At 49.1% G+C, this 24,894-nt stretch overlaps 40 non-coding genes across 40 annotated transcripts; 12 read left to right on the plus strand and 28 right to left on the minus strand.

Annotated features, from left to right (window-relative positions):
• Positions 1-140: 140 nt before the first annotated feature.
• On the plus strand, positions 141-212 carry Trnap-agg. Its single transcript has one exon. It is a non-coding gene; the product is annotated as a tRNA-Pro (tRNA).
• A 194-nt stretch (positions 213-406) lies between these two features.
• Trnav-aac lies at positions 407-479 on the minus strand. Its single transcript has one exon. It is a non-coding gene; the product is annotated as a tRNA-Val (tRNA).
• A 158-nt stretch (positions 480-637) lies between these two features.
• Trnav-uac lies at positions 638-710 on the minus strand. The gene has a single exon. It is a non-coding gene; the product is annotated as a tRNA-Val (tRNA).
• Positions 711-1,112: 402 nt separating this feature from the next.
• On the plus strand, positions 1,113-1,184 carry Trnap-agg. Its single transcript has one exon. It is a non-coding gene; the product is annotated as a tRNA-Pro (tRNA).
• A 194-nt stretch (positions 1,185-1,378) lies between these two features.
• On the minus strand, positions 1,379-1,451 carry Trnav-aac. The gene has a single exon. It is a non-coding gene; the product is annotated as a tRNA-Val (tRNA).
• Positions 1,452-1,609: 158 nt separating this feature from the next.
• On the minus strand, positions 1,610-1,682 carry Trnav-cac. The gene has a single exon. It is a non-coding gene; the product is annotated as a tRNA-Val (tRNA).
• Positions 1,683-2,084: 402 nt separating this feature from the next.
• Positions 2,085-2,156, plus strand: Trnap-agg. The gene has a single exon. It is a non-coding gene; the product is annotated as a tRNA-Pro (tRNA).
• Positions 2,157-2,350: 194 nt separating this feature from the next.
• Positions 2,351-2,423, minus strand: Trnav-aac. The gene has a single exon. It is a non-coding gene; the product is annotated as a tRNA-Val (tRNA).
• A 158-nt stretch (positions 2,424-2,581) lies between these two features.
• Trnav-uac lies at positions 2,582-2,654 on the minus strand. Its single transcript has one exon. It is a non-coding gene; the product is annotated as a tRNA-Val (tRNA).
• Positions 2,655-3,056: 402 nt separating this feature from the next.
• Trnap-agg lies at positions 3,057-3,128 on the plus strand. The gene has a single exon. It is a non-coding gene; the product is annotated as a tRNA-Pro (tRNA).
• Positions 3,129-3,322: 194 nt separating this feature from the next.
• On the minus strand, positions 3,323-3,395 carry Trnav-aac. The gene has a single exon. It is a non-coding gene; the product is annotated as a tRNA-Val (tRNA).
• Positions 3,396-3,553: 158 nt separating this feature from the next.
• On the minus strand, positions 3,554-3,626 carry Trnav-cac. The gene has a single exon. It is a non-coding gene; the product is annotated as a tRNA-Val (tRNA).
• Positions 3,627-4,028: 402 nt separating this feature from the next.
• Positions 4,029-4,100, plus strand: Trnap-agg. The gene has a single exon. It is a non-coding gene; the product is annotated as a tRNA-Pro (tRNA).
• A 194-nt stretch (positions 4,101-4,294) lies between these two features.
• Trnav-aac lies at positions 4,295-4,367 on the minus strand. The gene has a single exon. It is a non-coding gene; the product is annotated as a tRNA-Val (tRNA).
• A 158-nt stretch (positions 4,368-4,525) lies between these two features.
• On the minus strand, positions 4,526-4,598 carry Trnav-uac. Its single transcript has one exon. It is a non-coding gene; the product is annotated as a tRNA-Val (tRNA).
• Positions 4,599-5,000: 402 nt separating this feature from the next.
• On the plus strand, positions 5,001-5,072 carry Trnap-agg. Its single transcript has one exon. It is a non-coding gene; the product is annotated as a tRNA-Pro (tRNA).
• A 194-nt stretch (positions 5,073-5,266) lies between these two features.
• Positions 5,267-5,339, minus strand: Trnav-aac. Its single transcript has one exon. It is a non-coding gene; the product is annotated as a tRNA-Val (tRNA).
• Positions 5,340-5,497: 158 nt separating this feature from the next.
• On the minus strand, positions 5,498-5,570 carry Trnav-cac. Its single transcript has one exon. It is a non-coding gene; the product is annotated as a tRNA-Val (tRNA).
• A 402-nt stretch (positions 5,571-5,972) lies between these two features.
• On the plus strand, positions 5,973-6,044 carry Trnap-agg. The gene has a single exon. It is a non-coding gene; the product is annotated as a tRNA-Pro (tRNA).
• A 194-nt stretch (positions 6,045-6,238) lies between these two features.
• Trnav-aac lies at positions 6,239-6,311 on the minus strand. Its single transcript has one exon. It is a non-coding gene; the product is annotated as a tRNA-Val (tRNA).
• Positions 6,312-6,469: 158 nt separating this feature from the next.
• Trnav-uac lies at positions 6,470-6,542 on the minus strand. The gene has a single exon. It is a non-coding gene; the product is annotated as a tRNA-Val (tRNA).
• A 402-nt stretch (positions 6,543-6,944) lies between these two features.
• Trnap-agg lies at positions 6,945-7,016 on the plus strand. The gene has a single exon. It is a non-coding gene; the product is annotated as a tRNA-Pro (tRNA).
• Positions 7,017-7,210: 194 nt separating this feature from the next.
• On the minus strand, positions 7,211-7,283 carry Trnav-aac. Its single transcript has one exon. It is a non-coding gene; the product is annotated as a tRNA-Val (tRNA).
• Positions 7,284-7,441: 158 nt separating this feature from the next.
• Trnav-cac lies at positions 7,442-7,514 on the minus strand. The gene has a single exon. It is a non-coding gene; the product is annotated as a tRNA-Val (tRNA).
• A 402-nt stretch (positions 7,515-7,916) lies between these two features.
• Positions 7,917-7,988, plus strand: Trnap-agg. Its single transcript has one exon. It is a non-coding gene; the product is annotated as a tRNA-Pro (tRNA).
• A 194-nt stretch (positions 7,989-8,182) lies between these two features.
• Trnav-aac lies at positions 8,183-8,255 on the minus strand. The gene has a single exon. It is a non-coding gene; the product is annotated as a tRNA-Val (tRNA).
• Positions 8,256-8,413: 158 nt separating this feature from the next.
• Trnav-uac lies at positions 8,414-8,486 on the minus strand. Its single transcript has one exon. It is a non-coding gene; the product is annotated as a tRNA-Val (tRNA).
• Positions 8,487-8,888: 402 nt separating this feature from the next.
• Trnap-agg lies at positions 8,889-8,960 on the plus strand. The gene has a single exon. It is a non-coding gene; the product is annotated as a tRNA-Pro (tRNA).
• Positions 8,961-9,154: 194 nt separating this feature from the next.
• Trnav-aac lies at positions 9,155-9,227 on the minus strand. The gene has a single exon. It is a non-coding gene; the product is annotated as a tRNA-Val (tRNA).
• A 158-nt stretch (positions 9,228-9,385) lies between these two features.
• Trnav-uac lies at positions 9,386-9,458 on the minus strand. The gene has a single exon. It is a non-coding gene; the product is annotated as a tRNA-Val (tRNA).
• Positions 9,459-9,860: 402 nt separating this feature from the next.
• Trnap-agg lies at positions 9,861-9,932 on the plus strand. The gene has a single exon. It is a non-coding gene; the product is annotated as a tRNA-Pro (tRNA).
• Positions 9,933-10,126: 194 nt separating this feature from the next.
• Trnav-aac lies at positions 10,127-10,199 on the minus strand. Its single transcript has one exon. It is a non-coding gene; the product is annotated as a tRNA-Val (tRNA).
• Positions 10,200-10,357: 158 nt separating this feature from the next.
• Positions 10,358-10,430, minus strand: Trnav-cac. Its single transcript has one exon. It is a non-coding gene; the product is annotated as a tRNA-Val (tRNA).
• Positions 10,431-10,832: 402 nt separating this feature from the next.
• Positions 10,833-10,904, plus strand: Trnap-agg. The gene has a single exon. It is a non-coding gene; the product is annotated as a tRNA-Pro (tRNA).
• Positions 10,905-11,098: 194 nt separating this feature from the next.
• Trnav-aac lies at positions 11,099-11,171 on the minus strand. The gene has a single exon. It is a non-coding gene; the product is annotated as a tRNA-Val (tRNA).
• A 158-nt stretch (positions 11,172-11,329) lies between these two features.
• Positions 11,330-11,402, minus strand: Trnav-cac. Its single transcript has one exon. It is a non-coding gene; the product is annotated as a tRNA-Val (tRNA).
• A 6,296-nt stretch (positions 11,403-17,698) lies between these two features.
• Trnav-aac lies at positions 17,699-17,771 on the minus strand. Its single transcript has one exon. It is a non-coding gene; the product is annotated as a tRNA-Val (tRNA).
• A 158-nt stretch (positions 17,772-17,929) lies between these two features.
• Positions 17,930-18,002, minus strand: Trnav-cac. Its single transcript has one exon. It is a non-coding gene; the product is annotated as a tRNA-Val (tRNA).
• Positions 18,003-24,337: 6,335 nt separating this feature from the next.
• Positions 24,338-24,410, minus strand: Trnav-aac. Its single transcript has one exon. It is a non-coding gene; the product is annotated as a tRNA-Val (tRNA).
• A 158-nt stretch (positions 24,411-24,568) lies between these two features.
• On the minus strand, positions 24,569-24,641 carry Trnav-cac. Its single transcript has one exon. It is a non-coding gene; the product is annotated as a tRNA-Val (tRNA).
• Between the last annotated feature and the right edge of the window lie 253 nt (positions 24,642-24,894).

A 24,894-nucleotide genomic window follows, 5' to 3' on the forward strand; every position in this document is an offset into this window, starting at 1 on the left:
ACATGAAGGTACCAATAGCCCAGGAAGGCCGCCGACCGCGGGAATTCGCGCCGCCCCCATCCTGCCAGCGTACATGAGACTTCCAGGGCACCCTGGACGACATATAGGGACTGCAATAATTGGCATTCGCCGTGTCACAGGGCCCGTTGGTCTAGGGGTATGATTCCTGCTTAGGGTGCAGGAGGTCCCGGGTTCAAATCCCGGACGAGCCCTAGCGCTTTGTGCAAACTGATCGCACGTCAGTGGCTGAGTCAGAGCAAAAAGCTCGCCGTCAATATCAAATGAATTTCTTATTCGATGTGAGCAATTGACACTCTGGTCCGACGCGTGAAGGCGATTACGAAGGTTTCGGGTACAGATGGTAGCAGATGCATGTTAGTAAGTCTTGCTTAAAGTGATGAAAAAGTGTTTCCGCCCGGGATCGAACCGGGGACCGTCTGCGTGTTAGGCAGACGTGATAACCGCTACACCACGGAAACTGCTTGTGAGCACATTACTTCAAAGACAACTTGTAGTGATGTTGCCATCGTAACTAAAAAATTCAATAAATGTGGTACTTGCAAAACGAAGGGACATGCAGCAGATCCACACACGACGTGGCTCATTGGAGGACAATACGACATAGGCAATAAAATACTGTTCCCGCCCGGGATCGAACCGGGGACCTTCCGCGCGTAAAGCAGACGTGATAACCGCTACACTACGGAAACGACGGACCCGAGGAGTCCATCCTTGTTCACTCGAACTTGCCTCAGCCTTTCTCTAGTCCGCGAATGCACACACGACAGTTCTTTTGTCAGCCTGGAACCCATCACAGCCGAGGGCTCAAGAAGTCTTCGGGGTGCTCGAGAGGGTGTCTGCCGTAGCACCCCTAACGAGATAGCGGCGTTTCGCGCAGTCGTTATTGCAAGTCATATCAGCAAAAGCAATCACTTTCTCAACAGCAGGCAGTGCGAGCCCAGCGGCAGATCTACATGAAGGTACCAATAGCCCAGGAAGGCCGCCGACCGCGGGAATTCGCGCCGCCCCCATCCCGCCAGCGTACACGAGACTTCCAGGGCTCCCTGGACGACATCTAGGGACTGCAATAATTGGCATTCGCCGTGTCACAGGGCCCGTTGGTCTAGGGGTATGATTCCTGCTTAGGGTGCAGGAGGTCCCGGGTTCAAATCCCGGACGAGCCCTAGCGCTTTGTGCAAACTGATCGCACGTCAGTGGCTGAGTCAGAGCAAAAAGCTCGCCGTCAATATCAAATGAATTTCTTATTCGATGTGAGCAATTGACACTCTGGTCCGACGCGTGAAGGCGATTACGAAGGTTTCGGGTACAGATGGTAGCAGATGCATGTTAGTAAGTCTTGCTTAAAGTGATGAAAAAGTGTTTCCGCCCGGGATCGAACCGGGGACCTTCTGCGTGTTAGGCAGACGTGATAACCGCTACACCACGGAAACTGCTTGTGAGCACCTTACTTCACAGACAACTTGTAGTGATGTTGCCATCGTAACTAAAAAATTCAATAAATGTGGTACTTGCAAAACGAAGGGACATGCAGCAGATCCACACACGACGTGGCTCATTGGAGGACAATACGACATAGGCAAGAAAATACTGTTCCCGCCCGGGATCGAACCGGGGACCTTCTGCGTGTGAAGCAGACGTGATAACCGCTACACTACGGAAACGACGGACCCGAGGAGTCCATCCTTGTTCACTCGAACTTGCCTCAGCCTTTCTCTAGTCCGCGAATGCACACACGACAGTTCTTTTGTCAGCCTGGAACCCATCACAGCCGAGGGCTCAAGAAGTCTTCGGGGTGCTCGAGAGGGTGTCTGCCGTAGCACCCCTAACGAGATGGCGGCGTTTCGCGCAGTCGTTATTGCAAGTCATATCAGCAAAAGCAATCACTTTCTCAACAGCAGGCAGTGCGAGCCCAGCGGCAGCTCTACATGAAGGTACCAATAGCCCAGGAAGGCCGCCGACCGCGGGAATTCGCGCCGCCCCCATCCTGCCAGCGTACATGAGACTTCCAGGGCACCCTGGACGACATATAGGGACTGCAATAATTGGCATTCGCCGTGTCACAGGGCCCGTTGGTCTAGGGGTATGATTCCTGCTTAGGGTGCAGGAGGTCCCGGGTTCAAATCCCGGACGAGCCCTAGCGCTTTGTGCAAACTGATCGCACGTCAGTGGCTGAGTCAGAGCAAAAAGCTCGCCGTCAATATCAAATGAATTTCTTATTCGATGTGAGCAATTGACACTCTGGTCCGACGCGTGAAGGCGATTACGAAGGTTTCGGGTACAGATGGTAGCAGATGCATGTTAGTAAGTCTTGCTTAAAGTGATGAAAAAGTGTTTCCGCCCGGGATCGAACCGGGGACCGTCTGCGTGTTAGGCAGACGTGATAACCGCTACACCACGGAAACTGCTTGTGAGCACATTACTTCAAAGACAACTTGTAGTGATGTTGCCATCGTAACTAAAAAATTCAATAAATGTGGTACTTGCAAAACGAAGGGACATGCAGCAGATCCACACACGACGTGGCTCATTGGAGGACAATACGACATAGGCAATAAAATACTGTTCCCGCCCGGGATCGAACCGGGGACCTTCCGCGCGTAAAGCAGACGTGATAACCGCTACACTACGGAAACGACGGACCCGAGGAGTCCATCCTTGTTCACTCGAACTTGCCTCAGCCTTTCTCTAGTCCGCGAATGCACACACGACAGTTCTTTTGTCAGCCTGGAACCCATCACAGCCGAGGGCTCAAGAAGTCTTCGGGGTGCTCGAGAGGGTGTCTGCCGTAGCACCCCTAACGAGATAGCGGCGTTTCGCGCAGTCGTTATTGCAAGTCATATCAGCAAAAGCAATCACTTTCTCAACAGCAGGCAGTGCGAGCCCAGCGGCAGATCTACATGAAGGTACCAATAGCCCAGGAAGGCCGCCGACCGCGGGAATTCGCGCCGCCCCCATCCCGCCAGCGTACACGAGACTTCCAGGGCACCCTGGACGACATCTAGGGACTGCAATAATTGGCATTCGCCGTGTCACAGGGCCCGTTGGTCTAGGGGTATGATTCCTGCTTAGGGTGCAGGAGGTCCCGGGTTCAAATCCCGGACGAGCCCTAGCGCTTTGTGCAAACTGATCGCACGTCAGTGGCTGAGTCAGAGCAAAAAGCTCGCCGTCAATATCAAATGAATTTCTTATTCGATGTGAGCAATTGACACTCTGGTCCGACGCGTGAAGGCGATTACGAAGGTTTCGGGTACAGATGGTAGCAGATGCATGTTAGTAAGTCTTGCTTAAAGTGATGAAAAAGTGTTTCCGCCCGGGATCGAACCGGGGACCTTCTGCGTGTTAGGCAGACGTGATAACCGCTACACCACGGAAACTGCTTGTGAGCACCTTACTTCACAGACAACTTGTAGTGATGTTGCCATCGTAACTAAAAAATTCAATAAATGTGGTACTTGCAAAACGAAGGGACATGCAGCAGATCCACACACGACGTGGCTCATTGGAGGACAATACGACATAGGCAAGAAAATACTGTTCCCGCCCGGGATCGAACCGGGGACCTTCTGCGTGTGAAGCAGACGTGATAACCGCTACACTACGGAAACGACGGACCCGAGGAGTCCATCCTTGTTCACTCGAACTTGCCTCAGCCTTTCTCTAGTCCGCGAATGCACACACGACAGTTCTTTTGTCAGCCTGGAACCCATCACAGCCGAGGGCTCAAGAAGTCTTCGGGGTGCTCGAGAGGGTGTCTGCCGTAGCACCCCTAACGAGATAGCGGCGTTTCGCGCAGTCGTTATTGCAAGTGATATCAGCAAAAGCAATCACTTTCTCAGCAGCAGGCAGTGCGAGCCCAGCGGCAGCTCTACATGAAGGTACCAATAGCCCAGGAAGGCCGCCGACCGCGGGAATTCGCGCCGCCCCCATCCCGCCAGCGTACACGAGACTTCCAGGGCACCCTGGACGACATCTAGGGACTGCAATAATTGGCATTCGCCGTGTCACAGGGCTCGTTGGTCTAGGGGTATGATTCCTGCTTAGGGTGCAGGAGGTCCCGGGTTCAAATCCCGGACGAGCCCTAGCGTTTTGTGCAAACTGATCGCACGTCAGTGGCTGAGTCAGCGCAAAAAGCTCGCCGTCAATATCAAATGAATTTCTTATTCGATGTGAGCAATTGACACTCTGGTCCGACGCGTGAAGGCGATTACGAAGGTTTCGGGTACAGATGGTAGCAGATGCATGTTAGTAAGTCTTGCTTAAAGTGATGAAAAAGTGTTTCCGCCCGGGATCGAACCGGGGACCTTCTGCGTGTTAGGCAGACGTGATAACCGCTACACCACGGAAACTGCTTGTGAGCACCTTACTTCACAGACAACTTGTAGTGATGTTGCCATCGTAACTAAAAAATTCAATAAATGTGGTACTTGCAAAACGAAGGGACATGCAGCAGATCCACACACGACGTGGCTCATTGGAGGACAATACGACATAGGCAATAAAATACTGTTCCCGCCCGGGATCGAACCGGGGACCTTCCGCGCGTAAAGCAGACGTGATAACCGCTACACTACGGAAACGACGGACCCGAGGAGTCCATCCTTGTTCACTCGAACTTGCCTCAGCCTTTCTCTAGTCCGCGAATGCACACACTACAGTTCTTTTGTCAGCCTGGAACCCATCACAGCCGAGGGCTCAAGAAGTCTTCGGGGTGCTCGAGAGGGTGTCTGCCGTAGCACCCCTAACGAGATAGCGGCGTTTCGCGCAGTCGTTATTGCAAGTCATATCAGCAAAAGCAATCACTTTCTCAACAGCAGGCAGTGCGAGCCCAGCGGCAGATCTACATGAAGGTACCAATAGCCCAGGAAGGCCGCCGACCGCGGGAATTCGCGCCGCCCCCATCCCGCCAGCGTACACGAGACTTCCAGGGCACCCTGGACGACATCTAGGGACTGCAATAATTGGCATTCGCCGTGTCACAGGGCCCGTTGGTCTAGGGGTATGATTCCTGCTTAGGGTGCAGGAGGTCCCGGGTTCAAATCCCGGACGAGCCCTAGCGCTTTGTGCAAACTGATCGCACGTCAGTGGCTGAGTCAGAGCAAAAAGCTCGCCGTCAATATCAAATGAATTTCTTATTCGATGTGAGCAATTGACACTCTGGTCCGACGCGTGAAGGCGATTACGAAGGTTTCGGGTACAGATGGTAGCAGATGCATGTTAGTAAGTCTTGCTTAAAGTGATGAAAAAGTGTTTCCGCCCGGGATCGAACCGGGGACCTTCTGCGTGTTAGGCAGACGTGATAACCGCTACACCACGGAAACTGCTTGTGAGCACCTTACTTCACAGACAACTTGTAGTGATGTTGCCATCGTAACTAAAAAATTCAATAAATGTGGTACTTGCAAAACGAAGGGACATGCAGCAGATCCACACACGACGTGGCTCATTGGAGGACAATACGACATAGGCAAGAAAATACTGTTCCCGCCCGGGATCGAACCGGGGACCTTCTGCGTGTGAAGCAGACGTGATAACCGCTACACTACGGAAACGACGGACCCGAGGAGTCCATCCTTGTTCACTCGAACTTGCCTCAGCCTTTCTCTAGTCCGCGAATGCACACACGACAGTTCTTTTGTCAGCCTGGAACCCATCACAGCCGAGGGCTCAAGAAGTCTTCGGGGTGCTCGAGAGGGTGTCTGCCGTAGCACCCCTAACGAGATGGCGGCGTTTCGCGCAGTCGTTATTGCAAGTCATATCAGCAAAAGCAATCACTTTCTCAACAGCAGGCAGTGCGAGCCCAGCGGCAGCTCTACATGAAGGTACCAATAGCCCAGGAAGGCCGCCGACCGCGGGAATTCGCGCCGCCCCCATCCTGCCAGCGTACACGAGACTTCCAGGGCACCCTGGACGACATATAGGGACTGCAATAATTGGCATTCGCCGTGTCACAGGGCCCGTTGGTCTAGGGGTATGATTCCTGCTTAGGGTGCAGGAGGTCCCGGGTTCAAATCCCGGACGAGCCCTAGCGCTTTGTGCAAACTGATCGCACGTCAGTGGCTGAGTCAGAGCAAAAAGCTCGCCGTCAATATCAAATGAATTTCTTATTCGATGTGAGCAATTGACACTCTGGTCCGACGCGTGAAGGCGATTACGAAGGTTTCGGGTACAGATGGTAGCAGATGCATGTTAGTAAGTCTTGCTTAAAGTGATGAAAAAGTGTTTCCGCCCGGGATCGAACCGGGGACCGTCTGCGTGTTAGGCAGACGTGATAACCGCTACACCACGGAAACTGCTTGTGAGCACCTTACTTCAAAGACAACTTGTAGTGATGTTGCCATCGTAACTAAAAAATTCAATAAATGTGGTACTTGCAAAACGAAGGGACATGCAGCAGATCCACACACGACGTGGCTCATTGGAGGACAATACGACATAGGCAATAAAATACTGTTCCCGCCCGGGATCGAACCGGGGACCTTCCGCGCGTAAAGCAGACGTGATAACCGCTACACTACGGAAACGACGGACCCGAGGAGTCCATCCTTGTTCACTCGAACTTGCCTCAGCCTTTCTCTAGTCCGCGAATGCACACACTACAGTTCTTTTGTCAGCCTGGAACCCATCACAGCCGAGGGCTCAAGAAGTCTTCGGGGTGCTCGAGAGGGTGTCTGCCGTAGCACCCCTAACGAGATAGCGGCGTTTCGCGCAGTCGTTATTGCAAGTCATATCAGCAAAAGCAATCACTTTCTCAACAGCAGGCAGTGCGAGCCCAGCGGCAGATCTACATGAAGGTACCAATAGCCCAGGAAGGCCGCCGACCGCGGGAATTCGCGCCGCCCCCATCCCGCCAGCGTACACGAGACTTCCAGGGCACCCTGGACGACATCTAGGGACTGCAATAATTGGCATTCGCCGTGTCACAGGGCCCGTTGGTCTAGGGGTATGATTCCTGCTTAGGGTGCAGGAGGTCCCGGGTTCAAATCCCGGACGAGCCCTAGCGCTTTGTGCAAACTGATCGCACGTCAGTGGCTGAGTCAGAGCAAAAAGCTCGCCGTCAATATCAAATGAATTTCTTATTCGATGTGAGCAATTGACACTCTGGTCCGACGCGTGAAGGCGATTACGAAGGTTTCGGGTACAGATGGTAGCAGATGCATGTTAGTAAGTCTTGCTTAAAGTGATGAAAAAGTGTTTCCGCCCGGGATCGAACCGGGGACCTTCTGCGTGTTAGGCAGACGTGATAACCGCTACACCACGGAAACTGCTTGTGAGCACCTTACTTCACAGACAACTTGTAGTGATGTTGCCATCGTAACTAAAAAATTCAATAAATGTGGTACTTGCAAAACGAAGGGACATGCAGCAGATCCACACACGACGTGGCTCATTGGAGGACAATACGACATAGGCAAGAAAATACTGTTCCCGCCCGGGATCGAACCGGGGACCTTCTGCGTGTGAAGCAGACGTGATAACCGCTACACTACGGAAACGACGGACCCGAGGAGTCCATCCTTGTTCACTCGAACTTGCCTCAGCCTTTCTCTAGTCCGCGAATGCACACACGACAGTTCTTTTGTCAGCCTGGAACCCATCACAGCCGAGGGCTCAAGAAGTCTTCGGGGTGCTCGAGAGGGTGTCTGCCGTAGCACCCCTAACGAGATGGCGGCGTTTCGCGCAGTCGTTATTGCAAGTCATATCAGCAAAAGCAATCACTTTCTCAACAGCAGGCAGTGCGAGCCCAGCGGCAGCTCTACATGAAGGTACCAATAGCCCAGGAAGGCCGCCGACCGCGGGAATTCGCGCCGCCCCCATCCTGCCAGCGTACACGAGACTTCCAGGGCACCCTGGACGACATATAGGGACTGCAATAATTGGCATTCGCCGTGTCACAGGGCCCGTTGGTCTAGGGGTATGATTCCTGCTTAGGGTGCAGGAGGTCCCGGGTTCAAATCCCGGACGAGCCCTAGCGCTTTGTGCAAACTGATCGCACGTCAGTGGCTGAGTCAGAGCAAAAAGCTCGCCGTCAATATCAAATGAATTTCTTATTCGATGTGAGCAATTGACACTCTGGTCCGACGCGTGAAGGCGATTACGAAGGTTTCGGGTACAGATGGTAGCAGATGCATGTTAGTAAGTCTTGCTTAAAGTGATGAAAAAGTGTTTCCGCCCGGGATCGAACCGGGGACCGTCTGCGTGTTAGGCAGACGTGATAACCGCTACACCACGGAAACTGCTTGTGAGCACCTTACTTCAAAGACAACTTGTAGTGATGTTGCCATCGTAACTAAAAAATTCAATAAATGTGGTACTTGCAAAACGAAGGGACATGCAGCAGATCCACACACGACGTGGCTCATTGGAGGACAATACGACATAGGCAATAAAATACTGTTCCCGCCCGGGATCGAACCGGGGACCTTCTGCGCGTAAAGCAGACGTGATAACCGCTACACTACGGAAACGACGGACCCGAGGAGTCCATCCTTGTTGACTCGAACTTGCCTCAGCCTTTCTCTAGTCCGCGAATGCACACACGACAGTTCTTTTGTCAGCCTGGAACCCATCACAGCCGAGGGCTCAAGAAGTCTTCGGGGTGCTCGAGAGGGTGTCTGCCGTAGCACCCCTAACGAGATAGCGGCGTTTCGCGCAGTCGTTATTGCAAGTGATATCAGCAAAAGCAATCACTTTCTCAGCAGCAGGCAGTGCGAGCCCAGCGGCAGCTCTACATGAAGGTACCAATAGCCCAGGAAGGCCGCCGACCGCGGGAATTCGCGCCGCCCCCATCCCGCCACCGTACACGAGACTTCCAGGGCACCCTGGACGACATCTAGGGACTGCAATAATTGGCATTCGCCGTGTCACAGGGCTCGTTGGTCTAGGGGTATGATTCCTGCTTAGGGTGCAGGAGGTCCCGGGTTCAAATCCCGGACGAGCCCTAGCGTTTTGTGCAAACTGATCGCACGTCAGTGGCTGAGTCAGCGCAAAAAGCTCGCCGTCAATATCAAATGAATTTCTTATTCGATGTGAGCAATTGACACTCTGGTCCGACGCGTGAAGGCGATTACGAAGGTTTCCGGTACAGATGGTAGCAGATGCATGTTAGTAAGTCTTGCTTAAAGTGATGAAAAAGTGTTTCCGCCCGGGATCGAACCGGGGACCTTCTGCGTGTTAGGCAGACGTGATAACCGCTACACCACGGAAACTGCTTGTGAGCACCTTACTTCACAGACAACTTGTAGTGATGTTGCCATCGTAACTAAAAAATTCAATAAATGTGGTACTTGCAAAACGAAGGGACATGCAGCAGATCCACACACGACGTGGCTCATTGGAGGACAATACGACATAGGCAATAAAATACTGTTCCCGCCCGGGATCGAACCGGGGACCTTCCGCGCGTAAAGCAGACGTGATAACCGCTACACTACGGAAACGACGGACCCGAGGAGTCCATCCTTGTTCACTCGAACTTGCCTCAGCCTTTCTCTAGTCCGCGAATGCACACACGACAGTTCTTTTGTCAGCCTGGAACCCATCACAGCCGAGGGCTCAAGAAGTCTTCGGGGTGCTCGAGAGTGTGTCTGCCGTAGCACCCCTAACGAGATAGCGGCGTTTCGCGCAGTCGTTATTGCAAGTCATATCAGCAAAAGCAATCACTTTCTCAACAGCAGGCAGTGCGAGCCCAGCGGCAGATCTACATGAAGGTACCAATAGCCCAGGAAGGCCGCCGACCGCGGGAATTCGCGCCGCCCCCATCCCGCCAGCGTACACGAGACTTCCAGGGCACCCTGGACGACATCTAGGGACTGCAATAATTGGCATTCGCCGTGTCACAGGGCCCGTTGGTCTAGGGGTATGATTCCTGCTTAGGGTGCAGGAGGTCCCGGGTTCAAATCCCGGACGAGCCCTAGCGCTTTGTGCAAACTGATCGCACGTCAGTGGCTGAGTCAGAGCAAAAATCTCGCCGTCAATATCAAATGAATTTCTTATTCGATGTGAGCAATTGACACTCTGGTCCGACGCGTGAAGGCGATTACGAAGGTTTCGGGTACAGATGGTAGCAGATGCATGTTAGTAAGTCTTGCTTAAAGTGATGAAAAAGTGTTTCCGCCCGGGATCGAACCGGGGACCTTCTGCGTGTTAGGCAGACGTGATAACCGCTACACCACGGAAACTGCTTGTGAGCACCTTACTTCACAGACAACTTGTAGTGATGTTGCCATCGTAACTAAAAAATTCAATAAATGTGGTACTTGCAAAACGAAGGGACATGCAGCAGATCCACACACGACGTGGCTCATTGGAGGACAATACGACATAGGCAAGAAAATACTGTTCCCGCCCGGGATCGAACCGGGGACCTTCTGCGTGTGAAGCAGACGTGATAACCGCTACACTACGGAAACGACGGACCCGAGGAGTCCATCCTTGTTCACTCGAACTTGCCTCAGCCTTTCTCTAGTCCGCGAATGCACACACGACAGTTCTTTTGTCAGCCTGGAACCCATCACAGCCGAGGGCTCAAGAAGTCTTCGGGGTGCTCGAGAGGGTGTCTGCCGTAGCACCCCTAACGAGATAGCGGCGTTTCGCGCAGTCGTTATTGCAAGTGATATCAGCAAAAGCAATCACTTTCTCAGCAGCAGGCAGTGCGAGCCCAGCTTCAGCTCTACATGAAGGTACCAATAGCCCAGGAAGGCCGCCGACCGCGGGAATTCGCGCCGCCCCCATCCCGCCAGCGTACACGAGACTTCCAGGGCACCCTGGACGACATCTAGGGACTGCAATAATTGGCATTCGCCGTGTCACAGGGCCCGTTGGTCTAGGGGTATGATTCCTGCTTAGGGTGCAGGAGGTCCCGGGTTCAAATCCCGGACGAGCCCTAGCGCTTTGTGCAAACTGATCGCACGTCAGTGGCTGAGTCAGAGCAAAAAGCTCGCCGTCAATATCAAATGAATTTCTTATTCGATGTGAGCAATTGACACTCTGGTCCGACGCGTGAAGGCGATTACGAAGGTTTCGGGTACAGATGGTAGCAGATGCATGTTAGTAAGTCTTGCTTAAAGTGATGAAAAAGTGTTTCCGCCCGGGATCGAACCGGGGACCTTCTGCGTGTTAGGCAGACGTGATAACCGCTACACCACGGAAACTGCTTGTGAGCACCTTACTTCACAGACAACTTGTAGTGATGTTGCCATCGTAACTAAAAAATTCAATAAATGTGGTACTTGCAAAACGAAGGGACATGCAGCAGATCCACACACGACGTGGCTCATTGGAGGACAATACGACATAGGCAAGAAAATACTGTTCCCGCCCGGGATCGAACCGGGGACCTTCTGCGTGTGAAGCAGACGTGATAACCGCTACACTACGGAAACGACGGACCCGAGGAGTCCATCCTTGTTCACTCGAACTTGGCTCAGCCTTTCTCTAGTCCGCGAATGCACACACGACAGTTCTTTTGTCAGCCTGGAACCCATCACAGCCGAGGGCTCAAGAAGTCTTCGGGGTGCTCGAGAGGGTGTCTGCCGTAGCACCCCTAACGAGATAGCGGCGTTTCGCGCAGTCGTTATTGCAAGTCATATCAGCAAAAGCAATCACTTTCTCAGCAGCAGGCAGTGCGAGCCCAGCGGCAGCTCTACATAAAGGTACCAATAGCCCAGGAAGGCCGCCGACCGCGGGAATTCGCGCCGCCCCCATCCCGCCAGCGTACACGAGACTTCCAGGGCACCCTGGACGACATCTAGGGACTGCAATAATTGGCATTCGCCGTGTCACAGGGCTCGTTGGTCTACGCATTCGCGCCTCGTCTTCGGCGCGAGACGGACGTGTGGCGGCCGCTGCGGACGTTTCGTGTCAACAAGGCTGTTTTCCTGCGAGCCAGGTAGGCCGGCTCGCAAGCGCATTACTTCACTTAATTGTGTATTGGTTTGATGAAGATGAGAAAAGACACGATTAAATTCGCTTTCGATAGAAATTTCGTACGACCGAAAGCTTTTGAAATCAAACTGTGGCTCACAGAAAAAGTTGGAATTACGAAAGATGATTTAGTTGGAGTTCATTTATCGTTTGTGACTAACTCGGCATATGTGAAATTGGCAGATCCTGCTAAATGTGTCGCACTTGTTGAACAATGTGGAGGTATTATTAAGTTCAATCACTTAGACGGCTCAGTTAGCGATGTCGTAGTATCCTATGCTGGGATGGGAATACGAACAGTAAGAGTATTTGAGCTTCCTTTTGAAATGCCTGTAGTCGAAATCAATCGTGTTCTCGGGGCGTATGGCAGAGTAATTTCCAATGTTGCGGAAATGTGGTCAGAACCACACATGTTTCCCGTTTTGAATGGCGTTCGCCAGGTTAAGATGGAACTTCTCAAGCACATTCCTTCCTTTGTAATTATTGGAGGATACCGTGCGTTGATCATTTACGATGGACAGCCTCGTACCTGTGCCATTTGTAACTCGACAGAGCACGTGCGTGCTGAGTGCAGTAGACGGAGGGTTCCTCAATTACCAAGGGTAGAATCCGAAGGTGCAGGGCCTGTAGTTCACCTGCAGATGACGTACGCTGCTGCCACGTCACCTTTGCGATCAGCTCGGCAGACATCTTTCGAACTGGGGGACCAATGCGAGCATCCCGAGAGTGTTAACAACCATATAGACAGTGGTAGATCCGTAGCTATGACTAACCATACAGCGCCCCAGTGTCCCACCAGTGAAAGTCAGGTACCTTACGACTGTGCCGAGCCTTCTCGTAGCTCGCGAGCAGAACCTTCTGCGGTTACTGTGGATACCTCCCTGCAACCGCCTGATTGCGCGCGACAGGACGAGACCACCACGAAAGTAGCGGCAACGGACGATCCAGTTCAGAATATTGTTGGGCAAAACATGAGCATAGATCACTCGATCATCCAACTGACACAAGGAGTCAATGACTACGGTTCTGCTTCCCACAGCGCGGCTGACAGGCCCCCTGCGACAGAGGCGAGTCTCACTGCGGTAGTCCTTTCTTCCACGCCTGGTGAAAAGAGCAGCGTTGGCTCTTCGACTAGGACACAAGACCGGCTTGCATCGCCGACTTCGTCTCCGCATTCGTCCGAAAAGTCCCCTGATTCGTCTCCAGAGCGGTCCAGATCGCCTCGGAAAGCTAGGAAACGTCGCAAAAAGCGGTTAGCACACCAGGCTGCTGAAAGCTTAGCCCCGGCTCTGCGGGATAGGTTGAGGAGCATTCAGGAACAGACAACGATCGAAGACCATGGCCGGAGGGAACCTGAGGTCGGTAGCATACCATCGCATCTACGGACATCACCTGAGCACGGTGTCCGGGACGAAGGAGCACCAGGCCTCGAATTTTCAGACCATCAGGACGTACCTACTTCCCAACGTAGACAATCTCCCCAGAATAGTCGTTTTGAATGGGCAGACGATACGGAGACAACACTGCCACATGTATCTGCGAACAATGGTATGGCATGTTAACCGCAACCTCTCAAGCTCACGACTACACTTTGAGCGCACGAATGACATGTGAATTCGGCCTACATATGCCTAATCGCCGGAAAGTCCAGTAAACAATAACAGCTCTTGCTTATGGATCAAACGTATCACGTTATGACTGTTAATATTAACAAGATCCAGAGTGCAACTAACATTGCTGCCCTCCGGGACTTCATATATCAGTCCGATACCGATATTGCGCTTTTTCAAGAAGTGTGTTTTTCAAATTTGTATGTCCCGGGATTTACTGCAATTCTCAATGTCGCCTCAGAAGGCGCTTGCGGCACCGCTGTCCTGATCAAGGAAGGTATTACAATAACAGATGTAACCATGTTGGAATCGGGGCTGGGAATCAGTTTTAAGATTTTCGGTGTTACGATTATAAATGTTTATGTACCTTCGGGAAGCAGTGGTCGAACAGAACGAGCCAATTTTTTTAAAAATGATCTCGTGTTTTTACTAAAGGAAAACCCCGTTGATGTAATAGTCGGAGGTGACTGGAATTGTGTCCTACACAGAACTAGATGGTCTTGTGAAAACAATGAAATGGCAGGACGCTTGGGAGGTCAAATACCCCGTGTCTGTCCAGTACACATATTTTAGCACTAAAGCGCAAAGTCGGATCGACCGCATATACGTAAGTTCACATTTAGCCAGCAAAATCAGTGGCGTCGAACGAATACCAACTTTCTTTTCCGACCATCTAGCACTAAGGTGCAGCATTGGACTTCCTAAACAGAAGACATACTGGGGCCGTCCATTTTGGAAATTAAATATCGCCATGCTTCGAGATAACGCCCTAACTGAGCAGTTAGAAGCATCTTGGCAACTTTCACTCCGACAAAGCCACAAATACCGGTCAACGATAGATTGGTGGACTTTATGCGCCAAAAAGAAACTTAGATCTACTCTAATTTCTTACAGTAGGGAAAGGGCACTTTGGTCTCGGCGCACTGTCGAATTCTATTATACTTGTCTGCGTGACCTTTATGATATGCCCATGTCCGCGGCTGTCAGAACGGGTATCAAACAGGTCAAGGCCGAACTTCTTAGTCTTAAACGCAAACAGCTGGAAGGACTGACAATAAAATCACGAGTTCAAACCACAGTGGAAGAAGAACACGCTTCACTCTATCATCTACTCCAGCACGAAAAAAATCGTCGAAGAAATTTTATTCAGTCATTGCTCTCTGAAGATCAAAGTCTTTTAACTCAACAAAAAGATATTTTAAACGAGGCTCATAGGTATTATAATCAATTGTACAGTGCTCACCAGTATATCCCAGATCATGGACAGGAACTGCTCCGAAAGTGTGATATGGAACAACTAGTAACTGCAGAACACAACAGGAGCCTCACTGTTGAAATCCTGTCTGAAGACATTTTCGAAGTAATTAAAAGCTCACCTGTTAAAAAATCACCTGGGCCCGACGGTTTACCCGTCGAATTTTATTCCCAATATTTGCATATTATAAGGAATAAATTCACACAAGTCGTCAACGAAATCTTGAGTGGAGGGCACATACCTGACGAAATGAAAGAGTGTGTCACTGTTTTACTTCCTAAGGGAATCAATTCGGATGTCAAACAGCTCAACAAAATGAGACCGATATCCTTAATGAACTCTGATTATAAAATTATTGCCAGGGTTGTAAAAAACAGACTACGACCGGTGTTTGATACTGTAATTGGTCCCCATCAAACGTGTCTCCCGGGTCGGAATATTTTTAAAACAGTCTGCGAATACAGGGACATAATCAGTATCTTCTCAACGACATTGACGAAGGCTGGCCTCGTTTTTATCGACTTTTCTAAAGCCTTTGATAGGGTAAACCATGAATATTTATTTACCACTCTGATGCATATAGGTTTTAACGACAAATTTTTAATTGTCTTAAAAAATCTATTGCAAGGGATGAAAACCAAAATTTTAATCAATGGACACTATACTCGAGATGTCGAAATAGCAAATGGTGTCCCGCAGGGAAGTCCTTTATCAATGATGCTATTTGTGGTCGCACTAGAACCTTTGCTGAAACGATTAAACAAGGAATTAGAAGGCATATCAATTTCAGGGGTCAGTAACGCTACCAACGCTTACGCCGACGACGTCGGTGTCATCGTCAGAAGTAATGACGACGTTGTAAGACTGAGAGAGATTGTTCGCCTTTACTGCTTCGCAACGGGAGCGCAAATCAACGATATGAAAAGCTCCTTTCTAAATCTCCATGGCTTCAGGAACACTGCCCTCGAATGGGCCAGGTCTGTAGACCATCACACTGCGTTAGGTGTGAGGTTCTACCGATGCCCCTGCAAACAACGACATTCAACTGGAAGAAGGTCTTACATAGTATTCGAGGTACTTTAATAATGAACCGACTTAGAGACTTGAACATTATCCAAAGGGTGCAATTAATCAACTGCGCTGTCCTTTCGAAAGCAGTATATGTAGGTCAAATACTGCCGATACCTAAAGCGATATCCAAAACCATCATGAGCTTCATCTGCAAGTATGTTTGGAGAGGTGAGATATTTAAAGTGGCCGCCAGTACTATAACTTTAAAACCGCGAGAAGGAGGCCTCGGACTGACCGATATCCGCCGCAAAACTACGGCTCTTTATGTCAAGCGTACACTTCAGCTTTCAGAAGACCGCCACAATAATTTATCATCGAAACTTTTCCGAATCCTTACACCGGAGAGTATGGAACCACCTATTAACATAAGTAAAATCTCTTACAAATTGCAGCACATCAGATTCTACTATTTAGAACTCAGTTATCTGCACTGCATTGTCGCGGATAGGACCAAAAGAAACTGTAGTTTCATCATGGATTGCCTTACTACAAAGGACAACCGTAACAGAATGGAATCAAAATATCCCACCCGAAATTGGCAAAATATATGGAAGAATATAAACAATAAAGTACTGTCCACCAATGTGCGCGGTGCCTGGTACAAGGTTGTCAATAATACCGTTGCCACAAATGAAAGATTACAGTCTATAGGATTGAGTGACACAAATCAGTGTCCACGTTGTAATGTGATAGACACCCTCCGGCATCGTCTCATATGCAACGGCTACCAGGTCATTTGGGACAGAGTCCGCCAACAGGTGGCGTTTATCAATAGGAACGACGGCAGAGACCTTACTGTCGACATTCTCGTCAACCCCGAAAGCGTTGCTTTCCCTATTCAAAAGAATAATGTTACCCTATGGCTACTGGGGAACTATGTCAATTATGTCATTAATAACCTCGGCCTGCCCGACGTACTGGACTATGAGCAACATGTATTACTGGAATATTATAAAATATGTGGACAACGACACCACAAGACCTTGTATGGTAACATGCTAAAAATATTATTTGACAAACAAGGCATCGGATGACGTACGCAATGACGAATAGCGGATAAAATATTGGATTTTGCGATGCCAAAGTAGGGGATTGCTGCTAAGGGCGACGTACGGTGGGGACTTCGTGGGCCCCAGGGCCGCTACGGTAGCCGTGAAGGCCTTCGCAGAACCCTGAAAAGGCCTTGCATTCTATGCCTATGCTTAAAAAAAAAAAAAAAAAAAAAAAAAAAAAAAAAAAAAAAAAAGAGATCAGTGTCTTGTATTGTGTGTGTCCTTAAGAAGCCTACGTTTCTCAGTTAACCAATTAAATTTTCTTTCTTTATCCACAATTTTCACCAGATCATTTTCAGTTATTTTGAACAACCATCCAACGTTACAAAATAAGTTCATTTGGATGGAGACATTTACTTTTCTCACCACGTTTGATATGGATTCCCTTACTTGCAAAGGAGTATTTCATTTGATTTTAGCAATGAAGCTCGCCGAAGAAGGCGCATGAAGGAGAGCGAATGGAAGGGCTAGAAGGGGAGATGGCAGGCCCTAAAAAAAAAAAAAAAAAAAAAAAGGGGGTATGATTCCTGCTTAGGGTGCAGGAGGTCCCGGGTTCAAATCCCGGACGAGCCCTAGCGTTTTGTGCAAACTGATCGCACGTCAGTGGCTGAGTCAGCGCAAAAAGCTCGCCGTCAATATCAAATGAATTTCTTATTCGATGTGAGCAATTGACACTCTGGTCCGACGCGTGAAGGCGATTACGAAGGTTTCGGGTACAGATGGTAGCAGATGCATGTTAGTAAGTCTTGCTTAAAGTGATGAAAAAGTGTTTCCGCCCGGGATCGAACCGGGGACCTTCTGCGTGTTAGGCAGACGTGATAACCGCTACACCACGGAAACTGCTTCTGAGCACCTTACTTCACAGACAACTTGTAGTGATGTTGCCATCGTAACTAAAAAATTCAATAAATGTGGTACTTGCAAAACGAAGGGACATGCAGCAGATCCACACACGACGTGGCTCATTGGAGGACAATACGACATAGGCAAGAAAATACTGTTCCCGCCCGGGATCGAACCGGGGACCTTCTGCGTGTGAAGCAGACGTGATAACCGCTACACTACGGAAACGACGGACCCGAGGAGTCCATCCTTGTTCACTCGAACTTGCCTCAGCCTTTCTCTAGTCCGCGAATGCACACACGACAGTTCTTTTGTCAGCCTGGAACCCATCACAGCCGAGGGCTCAAGAAGTCTTCGGGGTGCTCGAGAGGGTGTCTGCCGTAGCACCCCTAACGAGATAGCGGCGTTTCGCGCAGTCGTTATTGCAAGTCATATCAGCAAAAGCAATCACTTTCTCAGCAGCAGGCAGTGCGAGCCCAGCGGCAGCTCTACATGAAGGTACCAATAGCCCAGGAAGGCCGCCGACCGCGGGAATTCGCGCCGCCCCCATCCCGCCAGCGTACACGAGACTTCCAGGGCACCCTGGACGACATCTAGGGACTGCAATAATTGGCATTCGCCGTGTCACAGGGCTCGTTGGTCTACGCATTCGCGCCTCGTCTTCGGCGCGAGACGGACGTGTGGCGGCCGCTGCGGACGTTTCGTGTCAACAAGGCTGTTTTCCTGCGAGCCAGGTAGGCCGGCTCGCAAGCGCATTACTTCACTTAATTGTGTATTGGTTTGATGAAGATGAGAAAAGACACGATTAAATTCGCTTTCGATAGAAATTTCGTACGACCGAAAGCTTTTGAAATCAAACTGTGGCTCACAGAAAAAGTTGGAATTACGAAAGATGATTTAGTTGGAGTTCATTTATCGTTTGTGACTAACTCGGCATATGTGAAATTGGCAGATCCTGCTAAATGTGTCGCACTTGTTGAACAATGTGGAGGTATTATTAAGTTCAATCACTTAGACGGCTCAGTTAGCGATGTCGTAGTATCCTATGCTGGGATGGGAATACGAACAGTAAGAGTATTTGAGCTTCCTTTTGAAATGCCTGTAGTCGAAATCAATCGTGTTCTCGGGGCGTATGGCAGAGTAATTTCCAATGTTGCGGAAATGTGGTCAGAACCACACATGTTTCCCGTTTTGAATGGCGTTCGCCAGGTTAAGATGGAACTTCTCAAGCACATTCCTTCCTTTGTAATTATTGGAGGATACCGTGCGTTGATCATTTACGATGGACAGCCTCGTACCTGTGCCATTTGTAACTCGACAGAGCACGTGCGTGCTGAGTGCAGTAGACGGAGGGTTCCTCAATTACCAAGGGTAGAATCCGAAGGTGCAGGGCCTGTAGTTCACCTGCAGATGACGTACGCTGCTGCCACGTCACCTTTGCGATCAGCTCGGCAGACATCTTTCGAACTGGGGGACCAATGCGAGCATCCCGAGAGTGTTAACAACCATATAGACAGTGGTAGATCCGTAGCTATGACTAACCATACAGCGCCCCAGTGTCCCACCAGTGAAAGTCAGGTACCTTACGACTGTGCCGAGCCTTCTCGTAGCTCGCGAGCAGAACCTTCTGCGGTTACTGTGGATACCTCCCTGCAACCGCCTGATTGCGCGCGACAGGACGAGACCACCACGAAAGTAGCGGCAACGGACGATCCAGTTCAGAATATTGTTGGGCAAAACATGAGCATAGATCACTCGATCATCCAACTGACACAAGGAGTCAATGACTACGGTTCTGCTTCCCACAGCGCGGCTGACAGGCCCCCTGCGACAGAGGCGAGTCTCACTGCGGTAGTCCTTTCTTCCACGCCTGGTGAAAAGAGCAGCGTTGGCTCTTCGACTAGGACACAAGACCGGCTTGCATCGCCGACTTCGTCTCCGCATTCGTCCGAAAAGTCCCCTGATTCGTCTCCAGAGCGGTCCAGATCGCCTCGGAAAGCTAGGAAACGTCGCAAAAAGCGGTTAGCACACCAGGCTGCTGAAAGCTTAGCCCCGGCTCTGCGGGATAGGTTGAGGAGCATTCAGGAACAGACAACGATCGAAGACCATGGCCGGAGGGAACCTGAGGTCGGTAGCATACCATCGCATCTACGGACATCACCTGAGCACGGTGTCCGGGACGAAGGAGCACCAGGCCTCGAATTTTCAGACCATCAGGACGTACCTACTTCCCAACGTAGACAATCTCCCCAGAATAGTCGTTTTGAATGGGCAGACGATACGGAGACAACACTGCCACATGTATCTGCGAACAATGGTATGGCATGTTAACCGCAACCTCTCAAGCTCACGACTACACTTTGAGCGCACGAATGACATGTGAATTCGGCCTACATATGCCTAATCGCCGGAAAGTCCAGTAAACAATAACAGCTCTTGCTTATGGATCAAACGTATCACGTTATGACTGTTAATATTAACAAGATCCAGAGTGCAACTAACATTGCTGCCCTCCGGGACTTCATATATCAGTCCGATACCGATATTGCGCTTTTTCAAGAAGTGTGTTTTTCAAATTTGTATGTCCCGGGATTTACTGCAATTCTCAATGTCGCCTCAGAAGGCGCTTGCGGCACCGCTGTCCTGATCAAGGAAGGTATTACAATAACAGATGTAACCATGTTGGAATCGGGGCGGGGAATCAGTTTTAAGATTTTCGGTGTTACGATTATAAATGTTTATGTACCTTCGGGAAGCAGTGGTCGAACAGAACGAGCCAATTTTTTTAAAAATGATCTCGTGTTTTTACTAAAGGAAAACCCCGTTGATGTAATAGTCGGAGGTGACTGGAATTGTGTCCTACACAGGAAAGACCAAACGCCAAATTTCAATTTCTCCCCAGAACTAGATGGTCTTGTGAAAACAATGAAATGGCAGGACGCTTGGGAGGTCAAATACCCCGTGTCTGTCCAGTACACATATTTTAGCACTAAAGCGCAAAGTCGGATCGACCGCATATACGTAAGTTCACATTTAGCCAGCAAAATCAGTGGCGTCGAACGAATACCAACTTTCTTTTCCGACCATCTAGCACTAAGGTGCAGCATTGGACTTCCTAAACAGAAGACATACTGGGGCCGTCCATTTTGGAAATTAAATATCGCCATGCTTCGAGATAACGCCCTAACTGAGCAGTTAGAAGCATCTTGGCAACTTTCACTCCGACAAAGCCACAAATACCGGTCAACGATAGATTGGTGGACTTTATGCGCCAAAAAGAAACTTAGATCTACTCTAATTTCTTACAGTAGGGAAAGGGCACTTTGGTCTCGGCGCACTGTCGAATTCTATTATACTTGTCTGCGTGACCTTTATGATATGCCCATGTCCGCGGCTGTCAGAACGGGTATCAAACAGGTCAAGGCCGAACTTCTTAGTCTTAAACGCAAACAGCTGGAAGGACTGACAATAAAATCACGAGTTCAAACCACAGTGGAAGAAGAACACGCTTCACTCTATCATCTACTCCAGCACGAAAAAAATCGTCGAAGAAATTTTATTCAGTCATTGCTCTCTGAAGATCAAAGTCTTTTAACTCAACAAAAAGATATTTTAAACGAGGCTCATAGGTATTATAATCAATTGTACAGTGCTCACCAGTATATCCCAGATCATGGACAGGAACTGCTCCGAAAGTGTGATATGGAACAACTAGTAACTGCAGAACACAACAGGAGCCTCACTGTTGAAATCCTGTCTGAAGACATTTTCGAAGTAATTAAAAGCTCACCTGTTAAAAAATCACCTGGGCCCGACGGTTTACCCGTCGAATTTTATTCCCAATATTTGCATATTATAAGGAATAAATTCACACAAGTCGTCAACGAAATCTTGAGTGGAGGGCACATACCTGACGAAATGAAAGAGTGTGTCACTGTTTTACTTCCTAAGGGAATCAATTCGGATGTCAAACAGCTCAACAAAATGAGACCGATATCCTTAATGAACTCTGATTATAAAATTATTGCCAGGGTTGTAAAAAACAGACTCCGACCGGTGTTTGATACTGTAATTGGTCCCCATCAAACGTGTCTCCCGGGTCGGAATATTTTTAAAACAGTCTGCGAATACAGGGACATAATCAGTATCTTCTCAACGACATTGACGAAGGCTGGCCTCGTTTTTATCGACTTTTCTAAAGCCTTTGATAGGGTAAACCATGAATATTTATTTACCACTCTGATGCATATAGGTTTTAACGACAAATTTTTAATTGTCTTAAAAAATCTATTGCAAGGGATGAAAACCAAAATTTTAATCAATGGACACTATACTCGAGATGTCGAAATAGCAAATGGTGTCCCGCAGGGAAGTCCTTTATCAATGATGCTATTTGTGGTCGCACTAGAACCTTTGCTGAAACGATTAAACAAGGAATTAGAAGGCATATCAATTTCAGGGGTCAGTAACGCTACCAACGCTTACGCCGACGACGTCGGTGTCATCGTCAGAAGTAATGACGACGTTGTAAGACTGAGAGAGATTGTTCGCCTTTACTGCTTCGCAACGGGAGCGCAAATCAACGATATGAAAAGCTCCTTTCTAAATCTCCATGGCTTCAGGAACACTGCCCTCGAATGGGCCAGGTCTGTAGACCATCACACTGCGTTAGGTGTGAGGTTCTACCGATGCCCCCTGCAAACAACGACATTCAACTGGAAGAAGGTCTTACATAGTATTCGAGGTACTTTAATAATGAACCGACTTAGAGACTTGAACATTATCCAAAGGGTGCAATTAATCAACTGCGCTGTCCTTTCGAAAGCAGTATATGTAGGTCAAATACTGCCGATACCTAAAGCGATATCCAAAACCATCATGAGCTTCATCTGCAAGTATGTTTGGAGAGGTGAGATATTTAAAGTGGCCGCCAGTACTATAACTTTAAAACCGCGAGAAGGAGGCCTCGGACTGACCGATATCCGCCGCAAAACTACGGCTCTTTATGTCAAGCGTACACTTCAGCTTTCAGAAGACCGCCACAATAATTTATCATCGAAACTTTTCCGAATCCTTACACCGGAGAGTATGGAACCACCTATTAACATAAGTAAAATCTCTTACAAATTGCAGCACATCAGATTCTACTATTTAGAACTCAGTTATCTGCACTGCATTGTCGCGGATAGGACCAAAAGAAACTGTAGTTTCATCATGGATTGCCTTACTACAAAGGACAACCGTAACAGAATGGAATCAAAATATCCCACCCGAAATTGGCAAAATATATGGAAGAATATAAACAATAAAGTACTGTCCACCAATGTGCGCGGTGCCTGGTACAAGGTTGTCAATAATACCGTTGCCACAAATGAAAGATTACAGTCTATAGGATTGAGTGACACAAATCAGTGTCCACGTTGTAATGTGATAGACACCCTCCGGCATCGTCTCATATGCAACGGCTACCAGGTCATTTGGGACAGAGTCCGCCAACAGGTGGCGTTTATCAATAGGAACGACGGCAGAGACCTTACTGTCGACATTCTCGTCAACCCCGAAAGCGTTGCTTTCCCTATTCAAAAGAATAATGTTACCCTATGGCTACTGGGGAACTATGTCAATTATGTCATTAATAACCTCGGCCTGCCCGACGTACTGGACTATGAGCAACATGTATTACTGGAATATTATAAAATATGTGGACAACGACACCACAAGACCTTGTATGGTAACATGCTAAAAATATTATTTGACAAACAAGGCATCGGATGACGTACGCAATGACGAATAGCGGATAAAATATTGGATTTTGCGATGCCAAAGTAGGGGATTGCTGCTAAGGGCGACGTACGGTGGGGACTTCGTGGGCCCCAGGGCCGCTACGGTAGCCGTGAAGGCCTTCGCAGAACCCTGAAAAGGCCTTGCATTCTATGCCTATGCTTAAAAAAAAAAAAAAAAAAAAAAAAAAAAAAAAAAAAAAAAAAAAAGAGATCAGTGTCTTGTATTGTGTGTGTCCTTAAGAAGCCTACGTTTCTCAGTTAACCAATTAAATTTTCTTTCTTTATCCACAATTTTCACCAGATCATTTTCAGTTATTTTGAACAACCATCCAACGTTACAAAATAAGTTCATTTGGATGGAGACATTTACTTTTCTCACCACGTTTGATATGGATTCCCTTACTTGCAAAGGAGTATTTCATTTGATTTTAGCAATGAAGCTCGCCGAAGAAGGCGCATGAAGGAGAGCGAATGGAAGGGCTAGAAGGGGAGATGGCAGGCCCTAAAAAAAAAAAAAAAAAAAAAAAGGGGGTATGATTCCTGCTTAGGGTGCAGGAGGTCCCGGGTTCAAATCCCGGACGAGCCCTAGCGTTTTGTGCAAACTGATCGCACGTCAGTGGCTGAGTCAGCGCAAAAAGCTCGCCGTCAATATCAAATGAATTTCTTATTCGATGTGAGCAATTGACACTCTGGTCCGACGCGTGAAGGCGATTACGAAGGTTTCGGGTACAGATGGTAGCAGATGCATGTTAGTAAGTCTTGCTTAAAGTGATGAAAAAGTGTTTCCGCCCGGGATCGAACCGGGGACCTTCTGCGTGTTAGGCAGACGTGATAACCGCTACACCACGGAAACTGCTTCTGAGCACCTTACTTCACAGACAACTTGTAGTGATGTTGCCATCGTAACTAAAAAATTCAATAAATGTGGTACTTGCAAAACGAAGGGACATGCAGCAGATCCACACACGACGTGGCTCATTGGAGGACAATACGACATAGGCAAGAAAATACTGTTGCCGCCCGGGATCGAACCGGGGACCTTCTGCGTGTGAAGCAAACGTGATAACCGCTACACTACGGAAACGACGGACACGAGGAGTCCATCCTTGTTCACTCGAACTTGGCTCAGCCTTTCTCTAGTCCGCGAATGCACACACGACAGTTCTTTTGTCAGCCTGGAACCCATCACAGCCGAGGGCTCAAGAAGTCTTCGGGGTGCTCGAGAGGGTGTCTGCCGTAGCACCCCTAACGAGATAGCGGCGTTTCGCGCAGTCGTTATTGCAAGTCATATCAGCAAAAGCAATCACTTTCTCAGCAGCAGGCAGTGCGAGCCCAGC

Source organism: Schistocerca piceifrons, chromosome 2, assembly GCF_021461385.2.
Source record: "Schistocerca piceifrons isolate TAMUIC-IGC-003096 chromosome 2, iqSchPice1.1, whole genome shotgun sequence".
Taxonomy (NCBI): Eukaryota; Metazoa; Arthropoda; class Insecta; order Orthoptera; family Acrididae; genus Schistocerca; species Schistocerca piceifrons.